The sequence below is a fragment of the Corythoichthys intestinalis genome, chromosome 13 (genome assembly GCF_030265065.1).
Source record: "Corythoichthys intestinalis isolate RoL2023-P3 chromosome 13, ASM3026506v1, whole genome shotgun sequence".
NCBI lineage: Eukaryota > Metazoa > Chordata > Actinopteri > Syngnathiformes > Syngnathidae > Corythoichthys > Corythoichthys intestinalis.
The window spans coordinates 53,964,612-53,982,845 of NC_080407.1; the positions used below are offsets into that span (position 1 = coordinate 53,964,612).

The window sequence follows — 18,234 nt, forward strand, 5'->3', positions numbered from 1 at the left end:
GTTGTAGCAAAATTTCAGTAGCAAAATTTGTGGTGTGTTCCCTACCTCCGTAACATTGACGTCTTTTTACATTACTTACAGAGGCTCCTGCTGGCTGAAAAAAAGTTATAATATCCCACCTCTTTGAAGGGGGAGGAGGAAGCGGCATTTTGGTGACATGTTGTATTTTCGTCCGGGCAGTGCGTGTGTGTGTGTGGGTGGGGCCTAAAGTCATCAGCCAATCAAACGTGAGTTTGGGGGGGGTATAAAAATGGACTAGCACATTCAGCAAGTGAAAAAGATGTTAATATAAGTCTGAACATAATGTCAACAACAACAATGGCGACCTATGAGTTAAACTAATTTTTCAAATTCTGTAAAGACGAAAACATTCAAATTATTATAATTCACACGAATATTTATCTTTTAAGAACTACAAGTCTTTTTTTGCGTCAGTGGCTTAAGTTTGCACATCGGCGTGACTTCCTTTAAAGATGCTCCTGAGGTTCCTCGCAAATGTGCATTTATTTACACGGCGCCAGCCAGCCTCCTCTGCTCCTCGCCCCCCCCGTTTTTGAGCATGAGGTATCAGTCGGCCCCCTTCCCCCCTTTCTCTTTTTCTCTTCCTTGCAGGCAGCACACTCAATCACCCCCTCCTCTCTCCCACTCTCTCTCTTTCTCAACCTCCATTCCAATGAATGCACAATCTGCCTCCTTCAGCTGTGAGGGGACAGCCCCATAACCCTGACCCCCACACGGCTGACTTAAAAAAAAAAAACACACACACACACGTGCCTCTTCCTGTGTGTTGAGTGGGTGCACATCTGCAAGGGAAGAGCAGGAAGTAGACAACTGTCGTCCCGTTTGTGCGGAACACAACAAGTTAACACACTGCCTCTCAAAGCAACCCAAAGAATCAAACCTAACGTTAACTCAGAGGTCAAATGATGAAAATATCATTGAATCTGGCCCGCACAAGAAGCTTAAATTCAGCCTAGATTCTGTCGCAATTCTCAGATTTAACACTAGATGGAGCTGGTCACATTAGTTTAGTGGTCAAAATTAGACATGATAAAATCAATGCAGGAAACTAGAATTTCAGTGTTTTTGTTTTTCAATGAATAAACTTAAATTCAAAAATTGATCTAGTGCTGCAACGATTAATCAATTAACTCGATAAATTCTATTCGAAAAAAGATTTGAAATAAATTTTGCTGTATCGAGTATTTGTTTAATTCTGTTTTGAAAGTGTTTAGATTTTGGTGGATAAACAGCTCTCTAGTGGCAACAGTGAATATGACAATTCATTTCACATGCTCCCTGCTAAGACCAACATAAGTTTTTGTTTGAGCAAATGTTTTTTTTGATGCATTCAAGGTATATTAAGCCGTTTTTTGTGGTAATGTGAATTTGTACCATTTGTTAAGAGCATTGTAAAAAAAAAACAAAAAAAAAAATTTTTATAACATTGAAGCTAGCGGACTTGTGGCTAGCGGCTGTGTAAGTTAGCCAAAAATGAAAAAAAAAAAAAACGTTAGCATTTTATAGCATTTAAGCTTGCGCACAATTTATATTTTTTAATACCGTTTGAGACTCAGCTCAGGTATTTTAATTTTTTATGTTCCTTATCCGATTACTTGATTATTCGAACTAACTAGTTCATAAATTAATCGACGACTAAAAGAATCGATAGCTTCAGCCCGAAATTAATCCAATGTAAATTGTGCAATTTGGGTAGATACACTGCCCTCTAGTGGCAACAGTGACTATGACAACTCATTTCACATGGCTGTATCCAGCTGCTCCCTGTTAAGACCAACATAAGCTAGGTTTTTGTTTGAGCTAATGTTTTTTTAATGCATTCGTAATTTAGTTTATAGGTATATTTAGCCGTTTTTTGTGAGAATATGTGTTTGAACAATTTGTTAAGAGCATTGTAAAAAAAAAAAGTTAGCATTTATAGCATTGACGCTAGCAGACTTTTGCTATGTAAATTAATCCACTTTAAATTGTGCAATCTCCTTAAACCTCAGATTTTCTTGGGTTACCCTTAATTAGTGGTGCAACGATTAATCAATTAACTCAAGTAATTTGATTAGAAAAAAAAAAGAATTTTACTGCTTTGAGTATTCGTTTAATTAAAGTGGCGTTGTAATGGTTTGTTTTGAAAGTGATTGCATTTAGTTTTATTGATTTGGGTGGATACACTGCCCTCTAGTGGCAACAGTGAATGTAACAACTCATTTTACATGGCTGAATCCAGCTGCTTCCAGTTAAGACCAACATAAGCTAAGTTTTTGTTTGAGCTAATGTTTTTTTAATGCATTCGTAATTTAGTTTATAGGTATATTTAGCCGTTTTTTGTGGGAATATGTGTTTGAACCATTGGGTAAGAGTATTGTGATAAAAAAAAAGTTAGCAATTTATAGCATTGAAGCTAGCGGACTTTTGCAATGTAGTAAATTAATTCACTGCAAATTGTATTTGTTTAATTAAAGTGGCGTTGTAATGGTTTGTTTTGAAAGTTGTTGCATTTAATTTGATAGATTTGGGTGGATACACTGCCCTCTAGATGCAACAGTGAATATGACATAACTCATTTCACATGGCTGAATCCAGCTGCTCCCTGTTAAGACTAACATACGTTTTTGTTTGAGCTAATGTATTTTTTTTAATGCATTCGTAATTTAGTTTCAAGGTATATTTAGCCAGTTTTGGAGGAATATGTGTTTGAAGTATGTATGTAAGTAAAAAAAAAAAAGTTAGCATTTTATAGGACTGAAGCTAGCGGACGTTTGCTATGTAAGTTAGCCAATTGTTCTTTTGTTGTACTTAGATCCTTATTTATTGTATTTATTTTTTAAATGCAGTTTAAAGCTCGGCTCAGGTAATTTTTTATGTTCCTTATCCGATTACTTGATTATTCGAACTAACTAGTTCACCGATTAATCGATTACAAAAATAAATAGCTGCAGCCCTACCCTTAATTCATTTACTGCCATTGAAAGTCGCAGTGATTGTCAATGAGTCCGTACTTACAATAAAAACTCATTTTTAAACATAGCATTAAGGCGTCAACGGATTAGCGCAGCATTAGCATATCCTGCGTGCCCTGTCGTCAGATGACGAGCGACCTGAGCTGAACCGCGCCTGGCATTACCGCAGCTGGACAGGAAAGAAAAAAAGAAGGCGACGCTCCACTTCCGTTGCTGAAGAAGGGGCAAAAATTCCCTTTAGCTAGTAGGAGGAGGGGTACAAGACAACAAACCGCATACATGATGCTCAGATGTCTTTCTAGGAATCTTTAAACATAGCTACTACGCGAGGACAACGTGACTCATTAGCCAAAACAAGTGTTGAGTTTCTCACGCTACCAGACAGACCAGAAGAGCACGAAAGGACACGATACCATGCGCGTGTCCTCAACTTTCAGTGATCCAGATTCAAGGTAAATGTAAAATCTAAAGCAGAGCCTTTGTTGTGCAAAAGTTTGGGATGCCCCATGACATAAACATTCCGTGGCGTCCACAAAGAGGCGCACGCGTGCACGCGAGCCCAGCTGGAGCACACAAGCTCCCTTTGTGCCACATTCCTCGCCGCCTGCTAGCATAGCTCCTCTCCCATCTGCTCGACAACTTTGCCCCCTCACTTCAGGTCTGACGGGACTCGTCTTACCGGGCTGGGACGGGAGACGCGGGGGGTTGGTGAGCGACGGGTCCCAACCCCCCGAGAAAAGGCCAAATCCGAAAGGGGTCAAAGCGGTAGCCGGCTCAGCAGATTCCCTGAAAAATTCCCAGCAGCTCTGCAGCATTCGTTCCTGCCTGCCCGCCGCCCTCCCTGCACTCCCAGCTATGTGTCCTGTGTTTTCCCTTTAAATGGCTCAGGCTGCCTGCCTCCCCCCACCGCCTTAGCTCTCTCAAACACACACACACACACGCACACAAATACAATCCAGCAAATGCACTAAAGCACTCACAGAATTGACATTGTTGTCAAGAGCATCGAGCAGTTGCAGAAATAGTCTCCCTCCTTATTCCTCACTGAAGTCCTTTTTTGTCTTCTTGAAAAACGATCTCCCAAAAAAGAAGCGTGACAGCGGTTTTGGCTCTGGTGCGTTTTCTCCTTCTCACCCTCTCTGGATATTGCGTCTCGCTTTTTTTTCTCCCACTCAGTAGTCAAACAAAGAAAGGAAAGGAACAGAGAGAGCTCTCGTGCACGCACACGCACACGCTCGGAGCCCAACCCCCCAGTTTTTTCACTCCCTGCCTTTTTCTAAACAGCACACACACCTCCCTCCCTCGGCCTGATCTGGCCTCGTTCTTATTCGTCTACTCCCTGCCTCCCTCCCTCCCACCGGCGCTCCCCCCACCTCCTCTTGTGTGTCAAACAGATGGGATTGGCGAACACACACTAGCTAGCTCCACGCCCAAACTAGCACAGGTGCGGATGGGTGCGCATACTACGGCCGGTTCAAGCGACTTCCGCTTCACCCTAGACATGACTGCCAACTACCACCCCTAGCAAAAAGTATGGCAACTCTTTAGCATTCAGAAATGAATAAAAAACATTGTGGTGGTCAGGTTATCAACAGGGTTGAGATCTGGGCTATTTGCAGGCCATGACATTGACTGGATGAGTCTCTCTCCAAGGAATGCTTTCACAATTTTAGCTCTTTGGCATGATGCGTTGTCATCTTGGAAAAGGCCAAACATATTTTCAATTGTAGGGCTAAGAAAGCTGTCTAAAATTTCAATGTAAACTTTTGCATTTATTGAAGATTTAACCACAGTGCCTTTGCCTGTAAATCTCACTGGAATAGCACCCAACAAACGTTCCAGCATCATCACCTTGTCCAACTTTTGTCAAGATGACTGCCTAAAGAAGAGATCAAAATTACCTTAGTCCTTGATGATATGGGGCTGGCTGCATGTCAGGCAAAGAAACTGGGACAAGGACAAGGTGATGATGCTAGAACTTTTGTCAAGAGTCAAGAATCTGCATTGGAGAAAGTGATGATGCTGGAACATTTGTTTGGTGCTGGTCCAGTGAGATTTACAAAGATGACTGCTTGAAGAACACATCAAAATTCCCTCAGTCCTTGAAGATATGGGGCTGCATGCCAGGCAAAGGCACTGGGACAAGGACAAGGTGATGATTCTGGAACTTTTGTCAAGATGACTGCCTAAAGAACACATCAAAATTCCCTCAGTCCTTGATGGTATGGGGCTGCATGTCAGGCAAAGGCACTGGGGCAAGGACAAGGTGATGATGCTAGAACTTTTGTCAAGAGTCAAGAATCTGCATTGGACAAGGTGTCGAGAGTCAAGAATCTGCACTGGAGAAAGTGATGATGCTGGAACTTTAGTTTGGTGCTGTTCCAGTGAGATTTACAAAGATGACTGCCTGAAGAAGACATCAAAATTCCCTCAGTCCTTGAAGATATGGGGCTGCATGTCAGGCAAAGGCACTGGGACGAAGACAAGTTGATGATGCAAGAACCTTTGTCAAGAGTCAAGAATCTGCATTGGACAAGGTGTCAAGAGTCAAGAATCTGCATTGGACAAGGCGATGATGCTGGAACTTTTGTTTGGTGCTGTTCCAGTGAGATTTACAAAGACGACTGCCTGAAGAAGACATCAAAATTCCCTCAGGCCTTAATGATATGGGGCTGCATGTCAGGCAAAGGCACTGGGACAAGGTGATGATGCTGAGAGACTGGGGTTCACAGTCTCCCTTAAGGGAGCAGTGTTGGCCAAATGAAGCTTCTTGAAGCAATGAAGCTTTGCAGCCAATTGGTTCAAAGCTTCATGGTGGATCATTTGGTCTTATTATTATTATTATCTTATGATGCCGCTGTCAGATCAAGTGTTAACAGTTCATATCTTTTGGTGTAAGTATACCATAATACAGTGAGGACAGCGGCGGCTTATAGTCCAGTGCGGCTTATCTACAAACAAATGCCCTTTTCGTGTCAAATTTGGTGGGTGGCGGCAGCTTATAGTCAGATGCACCTTGTAGTATGAAAATTACTGTAGGCTATTTAATCCACTATGGCGGACAAGACTCTGGCGTCGTAACGTCAAACTCGGGTAAGTCGAGTACGTCGTAACTCGGGGACTACCTGTACCGTATTGGCCTCAATATAAGATGTTTTTTGCATTGAAATAAGACTGAAAAAGTGGAGGTCGTCTTATATTCGCGGTCTAGACATTATTCCCATTCACGACGCTGGATGGTGCCAGATATCATTGAAGCGATGTTTTGTCAAGACAGATGTCCACTACTCTGAAGTTTAACCAGTTTGCATTATTTTATTGCAATGTTTTTCCTTATTCACATTTGTTTCAAGACTACAGTTACAGTTAGACTTCACTTTGATGGTTAATGCAGTTATTGCAATTTCGTTGTAAATCGGGACTAAACGATCGGATCGGGAGCAAAAAAACATGATCGGAACAACCCTAATTTTAATAATCATTTGTTTCAGATGTACTGTAATTATTTTCTGTATAAAAATGAATTTGGTGTTCAAAAAGTATTTTTTTTTAAATTCAGTCTTGAAAAAGTGGGGTCGTCTTATAATCAGGGCCGTTTTATATTCGGGCCAATACGGTAGTACAAAACCATAAGCAAGCCCCGGACAAAAAAGGAACAAACCCAAAGCAAATTGAAGGCACGCGCCCACGCTAATCACACGCTGCCAACCCAATAAACTCAAAGATGGCGGGCGCGCAAAACATGACGTGATGTAACATGGCGCAAGTTTGTTTCTAGACTGGTAAAGTGGGACTGACGCAGATTGTGTTGACAGGATTGGAAATCCTTGCCATGTTGGGTGATTAGCCTACTCAATAAAGCCATTGAAGTTGGACTATTTTTGGTGAATTCAGGCTTCTAAATAGGATCTGAGCAACCATTTCAGGTAAACACTTGAATATTCCATCATCCACAATTTTGATTTTCTCCACGGATTAGCCTTTGGTGAAAGAGACCCAACAAAGAGTGGGAAATCCACGGGCTCACGTTTCCCCCACGGGCACGCTTTGTGCACCCCGGTGAAAACGTTCGCTCCATTGACACCCCCGTCGCAACAGCCTGGAGGGCGCACGCGCAACCACAGTCACAACAAGGTGAAGGAAAATGAGACCAAAGAGGAGCCCCGGAACGCAGCCTTGAGGCACTCCGAGCTGGCGACGGCTTCTTATAAACGCCGGGGCTGGGAGTCGGAGCAGCTCGCATTTCACGTGAGGGGCGGGGAGCCCCGTCGTGGAGCCCTGGGCGGGGATCTGGCCGGAGGCGAGGGTGAGGGAGTTTAGCTGCTATTCTTAGGCCCAACTCAACAAGCCGGAATCAAAGTTCTCACACATCTGCATCTATAGGGGGAAGGGGGTCGCCTCTTTCGAACTTGTTACCCAATCACTCTCATGTGTTTGCCATAGGGGAGTGTGACATTCTGCAAGTGGAAGACGCTAGTGAGTGGAAGGGGGTGGCAAGATTATGCTGACAAAGCGACTTAAACGGCACAAACAGAGGCGTTTATTAAAGGCCGGCCGGGGTGTCCGGCCTGTGATTTACATCCCCTAATAAGTCCTCAGCTCACTTGCTTTTATGATGCCATCATTATGAGTTATAGTGCGCCTAATGAGGGTGGTGGCGGAAAAACGCCGGCTCAGGAGAGGGCGCGCTAAACTCCTGGACGTGAATAACGGATTGGAGGATAGCCAGTTGCTAGGACGTCTAGACATCTAGAAGCGTGGGAACTCCAATAGCAGGTGACTTTGTGCCGGATCCAGCCTCAGCTCGCCAGATTCATATAGCAATCACGCCCGACGCCCACTAAACGCCAAATGCAGGGACGGATCATCAATCTGACAGTCCAAATAATAGGTACCGCACTGGCGGACCGTGCAGACCATGCGTGCTAAAAATCTTAAAATTTAACGGTCGACGTGTGACGTCTAAGGCTGTAGCTATCGAATATTTTAGTAGACAATTAATCGATGGACTAGTTAGTTCGAAAAATCGAGTAATCGGGTAAAGAACATGAAAAATTAAAATACATGAGCTGAGCCTCAAACGGTATAATTTTTTTTAAAAAATGAGGATCTATGTACAACAAAAGAACAATTGGCTAACTTACGTAGAAAAAGTCCGCTAGTTTTTTTTTTTTTTTTTTTACAATGCTCTTAAAAAATGGTTCACATATTCCAACAAAAAACAGCTAAATATACCTATAAACTAAATTAATGAATGCATTGAAAAAAATTAGCTCAAACAAAAACTTAGCTTATGTTGGTCCAAACAGGGAGCAGTTGGATTCAGCCATGTGAAAAGAGGCTGACCAGAGAGCAGTGTAGCCAACCTAATCAATAAAACTAAATGCAAACACTGTCAAAATAAACATTACAGCACCACTTTAAACGAATACTCAAAGCAACAAAATTTAATTTGAATATTTTTTTTCTAATCGAATATTCACGTTAATCGATTAATCCTTGCAGCACTAGTGACATCACAACAGCACGCATCCTGAAGAAAAAGAACACGCAGGATTCAGGACACGTCATCTCGACGTATGGAAATTTTTATGTTAAGCGCTTTATTCAAAGTCATAATTGCGTTTTGAAGTCACTTCATGACTGCTAAACAAGTTATTCAACAGAGCGTTGATAAAATCGCCATGGCTGCAAGTAATTCAAAATTTGTTGCATAACAACATATGGAGGGAGAAAGCATTTACTCTGTGTTGATGTAAAAGTTTTTATGTTTGAATACTCTTATTCAAACTGAGGCCCTCCTTGTGTTTGTGTATTTGTGTACTTGTGTCACTGCCTTGATTGCACAGATGAGTGAGCCTGAGACTAGATGCCGCTGATCATCGTCAGCACCTTACTTAAACCGGTCCTTGGCCTCACATAATCTGTAGATCAACAACACAACTACATGAGTTTGTGACTCCAGCTTTCAGCTAACAACGAATCTTGTAATCCTGATACTGAGCTAATTTTTGTTTTGTTTTCCCCTGGATCCTGTACTGCTTGCCTGCCAGAACGCCTGCCAGCCCGTTCACCTAATCTATCACCAAACTCCCCACCAGATTCTTCGTACACTATCTGCCACTCCCTCTCATCGTCAATGAACTCTTGTTACCACTGCCAGTTTGCCTTTGTCTCTGCGCTTAGGTCCCCCGTTTCCCCAGAACCTGAAATGCAACATTTTATTTAGTCTAAAAATGGGTCATCTCTAATGTGGAGTTGCTTGTTCCAGTGGAAATATTTTGTGACAAAACAATATTGTATTGTTTTGGTGCATTAATATGTTAGCATTAGTAAATGGCCTGTTGTTATTATTGCTTTACACATTACAGTATGATACAATGAACAAAATATACCCCAAATTTAATGTTTTGATTCAAATCTGGCCCTGATTGGGTAACATGTGGGCCCATATCCTGGCCATACATTAATGTAGTGTCTGCTACTTTGGACCAGTTCTGGCCCACAACTGGTTGCTGATCTGGCAAGTGACTCCCTATTGAGTTTGGGCCATTGTTCAAAAAGACACTGGGACGGATCCGTTTTACGAAATTGGGCCGAAATTTGCAGTACATCTGGCCCATGTCCACTCCATTGAGATGGTCAGTAAGTGTTGATTTTATAGAGCAAGTGTAGGGAAATGTATATGGCATCAATCCATTCTGAGGAAAAAATATGGAATCATTAGAAACAAACAAAGAAATAACAATCAAATACAGCTCTAGTATTTAGTAGCACAATCTCCCGCTTTTTCGACAGCTTGCAGTCTCTGAGGCATATTCTTCATTGATTTGGTGCCAACTCTCTTTGATTACAGTTGCCAGATCATCCTTGCAGGTCGGGCCATTTTTTTTTCCATTTCCACCACAGGTTATCAATAGGGTTGAAATCTGGGCTATTTGCAGGCCATGACATTGACTGGATGAGTCTTTCTCCAAGGAATGCTTTAACAGTTTTAGCTCTGTGGCAGGATGTGTTGTCATCTTGGAAAATAAGCAACATATTTTCAATTAAAGGGATAAGAAATCTGTCTAAAATTTCAATGTAAACATCTATTGAAGATTTAACCACAGCCATCTCCCCAGTGTCTTTGCCTGACATGTAGCCCCATATCATCAAGAACTGATGGGATTTTTAATGTCTTTTTTAGGCAGTCATCTTTGTAAAATGCACTGGAGCAGCACCAAACTAAAGTTCCAGCATCATCACCTTGTCAAGAGTCAAGAATCTGCATTGGACAAGGTGATGATTCTGGAACTTTGTTTGGTGCTGTTCCAGTGAGATTTACAAAGATGACTTTTAGTGTTTCTGAATGCTAAAGAGTTGCACTTTTGAACTAATTTGTTATTTTTTTCAAGATTTTTATCTGAGTTGTTCTATTACATGATAAAATGTCTGAGTAAGTGCTCGTTCGTGACTGGCGATTCCATACTTTTTGCTAGGGGTTGTATTTTTCTATCTATCGTGTCGCGCAACGCTCCTTGTGACCCGAAAAGTGTGCACGACTCTACAAAACGTGCACATCTGGCTCCTTTTAGGACAACGCACAAGTTGAACGATGAATGTGCTATTGTGCGTATGGGAGCGAGTCGCTGTCAGACACGCAAACCACATGCAGCTGCGAATGCACGTGACACGCACACGGGCGCCATAGTAACGGAAGACAACACGGCCAGAAGGCCACTGCGGGATGAGTTCAGAACCACGTGGAGCTTCTCATCTATTTGGGATGATGAAAGGGTTGAAACCGATTGGTTTCAGGTTCCTTCGCCTCTCGGACGTGTGCAAACTTTCACATCAAAGGTTTTTTCAGGTGGGGGGAACCCCCTCGCGTGCCTTTTGCCCTTCATCACGACACCCTCCTCCTCATCCTAACACCCCTTTAAGCCACTCCCACTACCGCTCTCTGATCTGGCCGAGCGTCCTGCAGATAAGGTGGCAGCTAGTCAGATTAGACATACTGACGCCACACAATTGCAGGCACAAACAGGTCGGCGTGCCCTTGAGCGAGGGTGGGTGGGTTGGTGGGACAGAGAGAAAGATAAGGACCCCGTCAAAGACCCCTTCTTATCTGTCCGCAAGTCAATGAAATGACTGGAGTAGATTCTTCAAACCCTTTTGCTAGTGGACACCTCATCAAAAGTTATCATTCACTGCTAGCTCAGGCTACGTTTACACTAGGATGGATCATTTTTTGTCTTACATATCCGGAAAATATTTTTTTCTCTGTCCACACTAGGTTTAAAGTGCCTATGACAGGATTTTTAAAAAAAGTCTTAAATAGAATTATTATCTAAATTAGAATCATATTTTGAGACGATTCGACACAATTTGGCAAAGCGCAGATGACGAGAAATTAGTCTTTTAATGCCGTTTAGCCGCCCCTGTCATTATTGCGCTCTAGCGTCCCCAGCTGGAGGATGACGTCGCCAGGATATTCTTTATCTAAGTTTTTTTCCCAATTGCTAAATAAATGGTATGGTCATGACAAATAACAGTCTGGTGCTAAATGGAATATGAAATATTAAAAAATGCATTTATTCAGTACGACATGGCAAAATTACTCCATAATGGTCAAAAATTTCGACTTCTTGTCCGAACGATATTTTATGCCACCGGAGTTAGTCCGGCTTTTGTCATTTCCCTGCCCCGGCTTCGGAGAGTGCAAACAAACCAGGAGGTGTGACAGCTAGCCGACATGCTAACCCGAACCCAGTGTTGTCACAGATTACTTGAAAAAGTAACTTAATTACTGATTACTGATTACACCTCTAAAAAGTAATGTAGTTACTTTGCTGATTACTTCATTATCAAAGTAACTAAGTTACTTTAAAAGTATCTATCAGTTACTTTTTACCCATTTTTCTCCCTTTGCTGCCTCAACATAAGAATGACAACAGAAAAATGTCATCACATCTAATTGACTTTCCGATGATTGAATTTAAAGGGGAATATCAGAATTTCGCGCTAGCTTAGCCACTCCGGAGCCCTGAAACTATCAAATATCTGACAAACTGCTTGGAATTTGTTGAAATCAACTCCACCGATCAATTAAACTCCGCTAAGATTAAGCCAAAAGTCAAAACTTCTGAATTTCGGGTTATGGTTAACAGCATATCAGTGCCAAGGTAAAACAATGCAAACTGACTGCACAAAATTGCAAAGGTGGTGGCGGGCGCGGATGCGCGTGCAAAACCCGGAAGTACTCCTCTCAACACACACGCGGTCAATTTGGCCACAAAAGCGTGGCGGCAACGAAGCACTTTACACTTAATGGGACTTACAACACATCCCACAGATGCTAAACGAACACATCACCTCACGGCATAAATGTGCAGAGTCGCCCTGTAAACTGCACCTAAGAGTTTGGCCTTTTGACCGGGGTGTTGGGATCCTGCTGGCTCGTTGGAGCTGTCCCAGCGCGGGTCCAGCAGTCTGGCCAAAAGGTCAGATTCCTTTAATTTCCACAAAAATGAGAACTGTAACCTGATCGAACTATTTAAGTAGGACTTTCAATTCATTTTTCTAAATATTGGTAAAGCAAAAATGCATAGTTTTGAGTATAGGAGGAGTCATAGCGGTCCACTACTAATATTCACCAACCTTGGCCAGAGCTTATTCAAATTTGTGGATTTACAGTACCACAAAAATGAGAACTGTAACAAGTAACCAGATCAAAGTACAAAAGCAGGACTTTTGATTAAAATTTTCTAAGTATTGGTGCAGAAAAAATGCAAATTTTTGAGTATGGGAGAGTCTTTAAGGCCCCACAAATGGGTAAAAATGGTCTTGTTGCCAATAAAAAGACAAAGTGACAGCTAAGGACTGAGAGGGAGCTAGAAAAAAGAGGGAGGGAGGTAGACGGGCAGTAAAACAACAGAGCAAAGCGTCTGGCCCGGTCCCAGCTTTGTCTGCGCTCTCAGAAGAAGGGAGGTCGGCCGGCGCGGGCCAGCGGGCTGTCGGTCCTGGCTCGGAGCCAGAGCGACACTCGGGAGTCCTCCCGGCTCACGTCCTTAATAGTAGAACGGCAAATCAACCGTCGCATCCTTGCCAGTAGTCGCGCTCCGCTTCAGATGCGCACTCGGCTCACTTTACAGCCGAGCGTTTCCTCTATGTCCCCATATCATCTTACCGTTGACGCTCCTCCCACTATGCAACCCTCGCCTTAGGGGCGAGCGGCATATTTGTGATAATGTCGTATAGTTAGTTTCAAGAAGGGTGGGGAATAAAGTTGACAAACATTGACCGCTTTTATTGAGCGGCTCTACCAGGGGTGTCACTAGGTTTTAAGAACAAGGGGGCTTAGCCCCCAGGAGATGTACAGGATGTAAGTGAACGTAGCGTAAATCTTCACAATAACTAATATTCGAACCAGTTGTGCTTTTCAAACCAGCTGTGGTGAAATACTTGCTTCTGCTACCAAAACATCACCTGTCTGGGCCCTTTCGGAAATTCGCCATTGGTGTAGCCACTTGTCAATCAAACATCTGACCAATAGCAAAGTGCAACATTTATGTCAAAAAAGTGTCAAGAAAAAAAGGAGTTCAAAACCTTTTTTCATTCTATAAAAAAAATAATAATCTAAAAAAAAATTGTTTTTTGGGGGGGGGGCATTGGGGTTGTTTTTGCAAATAATGTTTTTTTTTTTTAGACACAAATAATATGGCCAAAACACAAAAAGGATTGCTTCAATCGAAGAAAACATTTTCAATGAAAAATTAAGTGTCCGAATTTAAATTAATGAGTCTCAATTATTTTTTTGCATTCAACAACCTTTTCTGATTGAAAAAAATATTTTTTTGGACTGAGGTGAAAATTTCAGAAACATCTTAATTTTACTCTGCAAAAGCAAAATTTGCATTTTTCCATATACAAACACAACTGATATAGGTTGAATTCCGCTGTTGTGTAGAGATACAAAATCCAACATGGCGGCCGTCACGAAGCAAAGAGCCTTTTAAGTTGAAAAATCTTGTAAATAAATGTTCGAATCGCGGAACTTCTATAGATATGAACGTAAAACAGTCTAGATTCTTGGTTAAAGGCAAAAAAATGGCAGTTATCGTCCATTTTACGTAAATATTTCAAGCAAAAGTTAGGGTATTGTTTAATCCATCGTGGCGGCCATCACGAAACGAAGAGCTTTTTAAGTTGAAAATTCTTGTAAATAAATGCTAAAAACGCAGAATTTCTATAGATATGAATGTAAAACAGTCTAGATTCTTGATTAAAAGTAAAAAACGGGCAGTTATAATTCATTTTACGTAAATATTTCAAGGCAAATTTATTTATACAGCACAATTCAACACAAGGCAATTCAAAGTGCTTTACATCACCAAATCACTCTTAAGACTTGTATGCAGTAAAACATTTGTCCTATTTCCACCTAAATCTGGCGTTAAACTGAAACGCAAGCTGCGTTCTATCACAGTGAAAGCCAACTCAACGTTCTGCCGAGGTCAGCCCTATATGGGAAGGCGTGGCACAGTGTCTGTGGGAGCTGTCTTGTCAACTGATGGTGGAGTCTATGCATAGGGATTGCATAGAAGGGTGTATTGAACGCATAAAAAACACACCATTGCAAAAAGGGAGACACAAAAAGGGTCCGTGACAGTAGGTCGGGATCAATTTTTTTTTTTTTAAAACAAGGGAAAACCGCGGTGAGAGGAAGACAAACGAAAAAAACAGGGATGTACAGTATCTGGGCAAGCCGCCTAGGATCAGTTTAGAGACACTGCTGATGACCTGGAATTAAATGCATGTACGACTTTGGGAACTCACCCCACATCTCTGTAACAAAACAATCTGACCAGCAAGAGAATGTGACAAAACAATGCCAGTTGTCATACTAGCTTCACTTGCTAGCTAGCAGTGTTGTTAATCTTACTGTAAAAAAGTAATTTATTACAGTTACAAATTACTTCTCCCAAAAAGTAATGGATTTAGTAACTCAGTCACCCTAACGTAAGATTAATTAGTTACTCGGCAAAATTTCCGGACCGTTTAATATGACGCTCTCCATGCTAAATGCTAATGCTAGCGAGAACGCGAATGCTATGCTAATGCTACAAGGCACAAGGCATACAAGGCATCACGTTTGCAACGGTGTCACAACCCCTTTCTCTCTCTGCTCTCTCCGTGTCATTTCTCGAGTCATTCAACCAACGTAGTAACACATAGTAACGCACATTTTTACATCCTCAGTCACGGTAATGGCGTTGCTAAGATGGGAAAAGTAATTAAACAGACTACTCACTACTGACAAAAATAACGCCGTTATTAACAAAACTGCTAGCTAGCACAGCTATTCTCTCAGCCCAGCCCAACTACGTCACCACCCCGGGCGTCCATTGCGCGCATAAAACATGGAGCCCTTCGTAGGTTAAAGCATGTCCTAAATAGTAAAGATTTTTAAATCAATGTCAATATTTTATGTGTTTCTCACAACATTATTTTAGTAAAAGACAACAATTGTGGCTTATTAGAGCCTACAAGTCATATGGGGCGCCGTTTGTAAAGCAGCACATGCTCAAAATTACGACAACATTTACTCACATTTAGCGCCACACAGTGTTTAAAAAGTGGTGTGAAATTTTTAGAGTCACTTTTTTTTTTTTGCAGATTTACAACAATATTTAGCAACTTAAATATTTATTTTTAAATAGGAAATTTTGGACCTGATTGTTTAAATCCAGAACTAAATATTTAATTTAAATCTTAAATTTATATCCTATATCCTAAATGCTAAATCTGGAAACGGTCGCAACTAAATATTTAGTGTAATATGCAAATTCACATGACTGGAGACCGGAAGTAACAAAATAAAAGCTGGAGCATACAAAATACTCTTTAAATAGTTTCTCCTAAATATGTATTTTACCTATGTATTGTTATTATCACAATGACTCATGTCCAAGAGCAGACTGCCACCTTTGAGTAGGTTTTATTAATTTTCAAACAACGTAAACACACAGTTTGAGCTGCTCCACCAGCTTTTATTTAGTTACTTCCGGTCTCCAGTCATGTGAATTTGCATATTAAGCTAAATATTTAGTTCCGACCGTTTCCTGATTTAACATTTAGGCTATAGGATATAAGTTTAAGATTTAAACTAAATATTTAGTTCTGAATTTAAACAATCAGGTCCAAAACTTCTAATACATTAACCCTTTAAATCCCACCTCTAGCTGCGTCCTTGTCAATTGCCGCCAGTAATTTATATGGCACCCCCTGCTGGACAAATGCTTTTTCAGCCCTCCTGCCCTTAGTCCCTATACTGTTCGTTCTATTAATATCTAGTAGGAAGGATTATTAATGAATGAACACGTGTGCGCTGTTGCGTGTGGAATTTGATTTACAAGCAAGAAGGCGCACGTAAGCGCGGCCGAGCCATTCCGTGCACAAAAGACGGGCGGGCGAGTGATGACAGCGGAAGGAGAGAAGAAATGCGGGGGCGAGAGAGAGGGAGGGAGGGAGGTCTGAACAAAGAGAGGATGAGAGCCAGGAAACAGGAAGTGTTCTGGGAGGAAATGGAAAAATGTGTTGAGAGAGCAGATGCTTTGTCGGGGTGACGTACAACATTCCTGCTGGGTCGATGGCACGCCGGATGAATGCCAGGCTGCAAGTCTACTGTAAAAACAACCATCTCGCAAATATTTTCATTCATAGCAATGACACACACGACGTCTCGTACAACCGGCCCATTTAAAAATAGTTGCGCCGTGACAATGAGGCACTCTAATCCCATACTGCTGTCTTGCAGGTCAGATTGCCGCTTTGCTAGGTAGCCAAAATCCGGACAGCCGTAAGACTCAATCGGACATTGCGCTAACACCGATCTGAGTTCACGATGTGGCAAAAGTTTCGTGACGCGAGATGTCAACGGGACCTACGAACAAAGAAAACGCACACATACGCAGGTTGTAGAGATGGAGCACAACACCGCATGAAATATTCAGTGAGTTTTTCCAGCATGTGCTCTTTCCCCTTTCACACGTGTAGAAGTGCGAGAAAAAAAAAATTGCGAGATGGCGAAGAGGGGGGAGAAGGAGTCAATGAGGGCAAACTAGTAGTGAGAGAGAGAGCGAGAGCGCTTGGGAATGACTGGCAGAGAGCTAGCGAGTGCCTTGGTAGCCCCTCCCCTTAGCAACAGCCCCGGCCGGCTCAGCCCGCATCCCATTGGCCCCCCCGGCAGCACGCATCACAATCCCGTGCGTGCCGCCGCTGCCAATCGGGGGGCTCGTTGCAACTCTGCGTTTTAGATTACATTGGCATGGCAACACAAGCCGGCGCTCTGTCCTCAAAGTGGAGTCTTCGAAAGTTGCTGCAAAAATTCAAGGGGTTGGACTCAGTGAGGTCCTAGAAAACACCATGAAGGGGTATTCCAGGGGTCAACGACCTTAGATACTCAAAGAGCTGTTTTGACCGTCTCCCACCAAAAAAGATAGTAATGCCATGATAATAAAGTCATTTGACATGTAGCATTTAACATCCCTTAGAAATTACGTCCCTAAATGTCCAAATTGAGTACTGCTTGTCATTTTCCCCTTCAAAATGTCATGTGAGTCGTTACAGGAGTGCTATCGGCATTGTTGCAGAGATTGAAGAGGTGGGGAGTCAGCCCGTTAGTGCTCAGACCATACGCCACAGTCTATATCAAATTGGTGTGCATCCATTTTGCCATATACCAAAAAATGGCATATACCAAAATCAATTTTGCCATGCACCGAAAAAATTGCTATATATTAAAAGCTTTTTTGCCGTATACAAAATAATGCCATACGCCAAAAAACATTTTGCCATGTACCAAAAAAATGCCACATACCAAAAAAACGCCATATACCAAAGACGTTTTGCCATATAACAAAAAAAGCGAAATACGAAAATCCATTCAACCGTATACCAAAAAATTGCCATATACCAAAATCAATTTTGCCATATACAAAAAATGTCATATGCCAAGAAAATGCCATGTACTGTAGCAAAATCAATTTTACCATATACCAAAAAAATGCCATATCCCCAAAAATTTGCCATATACCAAAAGCTTTTTTGCCAAATACAAAAAAATTGCCATACACCAAAAGCTTTTTTGCCATTTACAAAAAAATGGCAAATGCCAAAAACCCATTTTGTCGTATACCAAAAAATGCCACATACAAAAAAAAATGCCACATACCAACAAAATGCCATATACCACAGCCATTTTGCCATATACCAA

At 41.8% G+C, this 18,234-nt stretch overlaps 1 protein-coding gene across 3 annotated transcripts in view; it reads right to left on the reverse strand.

The window, feature by feature from the left end:
• Positions 1 to 18,234, reverse strand: part of kdm6ba (lysine (K)-specific demethylase 6B, a) — a 66,290-nt gene that overhangs the window by 40,565 nt on the left and 7,491 nt on the right. Inside the window, exon 1 of one of the 3 annotated variants that reach the window (XM_057853840.1) lies at positions 3,956 to 4,274. The exons of 1 other annotated variant lie outside the window; for it this stretch is intronic. The gene's annotated coding sequence lies outside the window, so the exon portion shown is untranslated. Of the gene's footprint in view, positions 1 to 3,654; positions 3,823 to 3,955; positions 4,275 to 18,234 lie in introns of those variants that run through there. One more of the 3 variants, XM_057853841.1, reaches the window with a different exon arrangement.